Genomic DNA, 5,451 nt, shown 5'->3' with positions numbered 1-5,451 from the left:
AGAGGCAGAGGCAGAGGCAGAGGCAGAGGCAGAGGCAGAGGCAGAGGCAGAGGCAGAGGCAGAGGCAGAGGCAGAGGCAGAGAAAAAACAACAAATAAATGTTAAAAACTTTTAATATTCTTTAGAAATTCAGTTTCATTGTTTGTTGAATTAAAGAAAATAAGAATCAAAGGGAAATTATGTTTGCTATTGGATATACTTTCTGTGCTAAAATCTCTACACTCATGTAGGCCGAGTGGCTCTGACAAGTTAGTCACCATGCTCAGCTAGCTGTGATCACTAGCCTCAGAACAATCAATCATGGTGGCTATTATGCTTTCTAGTTTAATTAGATACTCAGCTTACATTTCTTTTATAAGTCACAAATATTCATACCCATTAATACCAATATTAACGATTAAGCCAATATTTGAGTTTAGGAAACTAGAGAGCTAAGTCCAGGAAGCCTTTATCAATTGTATAAATACCTTATTTTAAGTTAAGGGTTAAAAGTTATTCATAGCAACTCAGAATTTTTACAATATTAGTTAGGAAAATCCCAAGTTAACAGGAGAGATAAATATTTCAGAAATGCTCAAATGCACTTGATCACTGAGCCCTTGAGCTATTTGGTAGCCAGCTATATGTTTAATGAAGGCAGAGAATCTAAAGATAGAAGACAATATGGAAAGAATTAAGGATTTCAGCTTGGTACCCTGTGGCATCCCAGGTGCATGTGAGTCATGCAGACATGATTCAGGATGCCGTGAAAGGAAGGGCAGTTGTTGGCATTCTGTTGACACTCCGTGTCTTAGCTGTTGAACTTGGTATTCAGCATCACACATTTGGTACATTTTCAAGGACCTTTTTCCTCAGGAAATCATCTATATTTATAGTATTAATATACTCTGGCAGCTCCAGTAATCTCATATTTTTTCTGGCATCATCTATACTCAAGGGCTGCCTAGCTTTTGTGCTGAGATGTGATTTCTCTTATAGTTTTGCATTTACCTCGTTGAACTGAGAGTATCTGTCACAGGAGCTGTTTCTGTTTTGTGGCTCCCACCTCCTCCACAGTTCCCCAATGTCAAAACTAGATTCAGAAAGCTGCTCTCCTGGGGACTGCCTTGTGTTTTGGCATATCACAAGATAATATCATATATGTACCTAGCAAGTATTAAAATATGCAGTCTAGACGGGTGGACTCAGGCTTTTGACATGAGCAATCTTAAGATTGTTTTGCATGATATACAGCTTTAAAAGTGAGATTATTTTTCCAAATCACTATTGTCAATACATCTAAGACCTGTGTGATTAGAAAGGTTCATGTGATAGCTCCCAATGTCTGTTTCTGATATTTAAAGTTGCACTTATTTAGCTTCATTTAGATTATAATACTTAGTTACAAATTTTAATTGTGTTGAAGTTTACCTTTGTGCTAATGATGAAGAAATGCTTTATTAGGTGAATTAATAGAGCAAAACCACTGTGAGCACAACGCATAAAGTTTATGACTAATTCAGAGAAGAAATTACTTGCAGGCAACCTCAAGTACTTTAGAAGCATCATTTGCATATAAATGCCTTAGATGATAGGCTAATTACAATAGTTTTTATTTATTCATTGAGACCATTTCCCCCAAAGCATTCTTTTAAACTAGAATTTCATATTCTACCTTCAAGTTTCCTTAAATGTAGAGCCAGTATGGTTTTTAAGAACTACTGTATTCAGTACTTCAGATTCGTCTCTGACTATCATCCTACCCAAAGAATAAAGTTTATGAATTGTGTCCTCATCAACTCTGAATCAGCAGGGTCATATTAAAATGTTAAGGACTCATTTTAAGTGTCATTCTCAAGATATGCCAAGCTTATAGAGTTGTTTGAAATTAAACAGCACTACGTAACCTGGCATATGCAGAGCCCACTTATGGGCTATATCATAGTGACTTTGAATTTCTAACCTTAGAGAAAGCAGAGTTCTATAAGGACACCCTACCTTTTAAGTGATAGAAAAATAAGAGAACACCTTTGGATGACTTTCAGCAGCGTCTTACGATCTGCCTTAATATTTTCATCCCGAATGCTAGTGTCTTGTCTTCTTAATAAGAAGTGTTAGACAATAACCAGTAACTTTTATTGGTATTGTGGAGTTGTTTCTGACTCCTATCATGTTTTTGCTCCCAATTTAAGTAGCAATCATCTATATTTATCAGCCTCATATGACGCACTATTTGAAGAAAGGACTTGCACATACCTTCACTGTTTCTTTTAGGAGTAAGTGTGGCCTTCTGAATGTTTGTTTGCTCTATGATATGAGTCTGTAGCACAGCCCTTGGTGTGTGGATTAAGCACATGTGGCTTCTACTTAAGAATAGGTATCTGCACCAATTTTCTGTTATCACAATATTTTTATCCTACAGAGAAAATTGTTGCAACCTCAAGACAGGTGGGAAATTGAAAGCTATTGTGGGAACAATAAAGGACTGGGAGCCAGAGATGGGACTGGAAGGATAGGGATGTGTTATGCTAGAATCTAAATTCAAACAACTGAGCAATGCATTTCAGATAGATATTTGGCCTAATTTTGCCTTTGCATTGTTCCTTCCACCACAAGATCTCTAAGTAGTGAGCATGTGTGCCTGTGTGTTCTTTGAAGTATCTGTTGTAGTGTCCATGGGGACTGAACCTGCTGCCTAGTGATGCCAAAACAGTATGTCATGTGTCACCACCCTCTGTGCTGCTTCAGAAGACCTCCTGAAGAAGTCTTTTTTTTTTTTTTTCTTTGCTCTGTTACTCAGGTCTCTTCCTTGTCATAGAACCTCTAGAGACACTTGGTCAAATTGTTTAAGATCACAGTCAAGGGTCAAAGTGTTTGATTTTTGGTTCCTCTAGGAGCTGTATAATATAGGGCAAGCTACTTCTCCTCTCTGGGCTTCAGTTTCTCTTCCACCAAACAGAGATGATAATATTACCATCTTAACACATCCTAGTTTTGTAATCCCTGTATATCCTGTTCCTGTCTTCTAGCAATTCATTTACTGTAGGCAACAATTTTATGATAATATTGTTGAAAGGGTTGCCATAACAATTCACTCAGTTATCACACACAAAATGTTTAGAACAGCATGTGTAAATGCTCAATACATATGTGTATTTGCATATTTCAAGATGTCTAATAGTCACAGAGCTAGACAGCGACAGTGTTTATCTCTGTTTGCACCCTAGCTCGTAGCACCTACCCCGCATTGGATAGGTATGCCTTTGGAATTTATTAATGAATGAGTGAGTAAATCAAACAAGAGACCAGAGGCTTGATGAAGTAAAGCTGTCAGCTAGGCTAACAATCATATTCCAAAGTCTCCAGGGGTTCTGTTGGCTCAGGAAGAACAGAGGAGTGGATGGTAGAGAGACCCAAACCCCACTCAGCCCACCTTCTACAGACAGGAGCTTCCACAACCTCTTGTAGCAAAAACTCCCATTAAAATAAGCCACCCACATCTGCCCTGTGAATGGCATGCATTCAGAAGCAGCTCTGTGCTGGAGGGGTGGAGACCTCTACTCTCCTTGGGAGTAAGAGTGTTGAGGGAAGGTTTAGGATGGTCAAAGACCTTAGGAAGAGGTGGTATCATGCTTGGTGGGGACTTTGAGCCCCCTGGACAGTCAGTTGTCCATTTTTTAAATTTTTATTTCTATGACAATATACACCATGAAACACATGATTCATTGACCCAGAATTGGGTCAATTGAATTCACACTCCACTTAAACACGTCCTAGTTTTGTAATCCCTGTATATCCTGTTCCTGTGTTCTAGCAATTCATTTACTGTAGGCAAAAGAAAAAAAATACATAAAGAAATTTGTTTGGGCTCATGATTCTGAAAGAGCAAAATTTAGAGGCTAGCGCTGGGATAAGCTTTTTGGTGGTAAAGTACCAAGATTATACAGGGTATCCCAGGACAAAGGATGGGGTATAGGGATGTGTAGTCTGTTGTAAACCCATTGTGTTCAGACACTGAGACCCCACTCTAACAACTTTATCCAGTCCAAATGATCTCTCCCAACCAGAAACCTGTAAATACCTCAGCTGGTTTAAGTTCCTACCCACTATAACGTATAGTGAGACTCAATTTCAGTACTTGACACTTGGAAGGACTCCGCTTAAACATTCTTGCCATACCAAACCCAGCACATGCTTTGTAAGCATAGTCAAAGCAAAGTATAGTGATCTGCCTGAGCACCAGTGACTCCATAAAGCCCTTCTCCTTATCTCTCCCACTCTTACTGTTCCAGAGCACCTACCAGAGAGAATTTCATATTATTTGCTTCCCACAGAAGCCTAGTGCTGGGTCACCAACATGGATTTCAGGACAGTCAGGGCTACACAAGAGAAACCCTGTCTTGAATAATCACCCTCCATGCTTCTGGGTTTACATGCTGCATCGTTCATTGTTCTGAGCAGTTTTATGTCAACTTGACACTAACTAGTGTCGTTGATGAGGAGGGATCCGCAACTGAAAAATGCCTCTTTCATAAGATTGAAATTATAGGGCATTTTCTTTTTCTTTTTCTTTTCTTTCTTTCTTTTTTTTTTTTTTTTTTTTTTTTTGAGACGGGGTTTCTCTGTGTAGCCCTGGCTGTCCTGACACTCACTTTGTAGACAAGGCTGGCCTCGAACTCAGAAATCCGCCTGCCTCTGCCTCCCAAGTGCTGGGATTAAAGGCATATGCCACCACTGCCCAGCTCTGACTGACTGATTTTCTTGAAGCAATCAGCTACACAGACACAGGCCAGCATTTCCATGTTGGTGACCCAGCACACCCGGCTTATAGGGCATTTTCTTAGTGATTGGGGAAGGAGAGCTCAGCCCATTATGGGTGGTACCACCCCTGGGCTGGTGGTTCCAAGTTCCTTTAGAACTCAGGCTGAGTAAGCTATGAGGAGCCAGTAAGCAGCATCCCTCCATGGCCTAAGCATCAGCTCCTGCCTCCAGGTTCCTGCCCTGTTTGAGTTCTTATCCTGGCTTTCTTAAATGATGGACTACAGTGTGGAAGTATAAGCCAAATAAACCCTTTCCTCCCCAAGTTGTTTTGGTTGTGGTGTTTCATTAAAGCAAGAGAAACCCCAACTAAGACATTCATCAAAAATTAAAACTCGTAATCTTCTAGCATGAGACTACAGACTTTTGAGCTCCATCTATTCAAGACAAACCTATGCTGCTTACTTGGATCACTGCCTCAAACAGCATCTTCTGACACTTCAGCAGTCATGAGACTGTGTATAGACTTCCTGATGCTATACCCCCTTCCCTTCCCGGAAGTACTGGCTCTGCCCATCCAAAGTGATGCCCCACAGTTCAGTAGTTTATAATCCAAATTCATTGAGAATGTACAAGAACAAGTTGTGTTTGTCCAGCAAATTTTTTTCCCATTTTTTTATTAGGTATTTAGCTCATTTACATTTCCAATGCTAT

Source organism: Mus caroli, chromosome 4 (assembly GCF_900094665.2).
Source record: "Mus caroli chromosome 4, CAROLI_EIJ_v1.1, whole genome shotgun sequence".
NCBI classification, from domain to species: Eukaryota; Metazoa; Chordata; class Mammalia; order Rodentia; family Muridae; genus Mus; species Mus caroli.
This window is presented reverse-complemented; position numbering follows the sequence as displayed.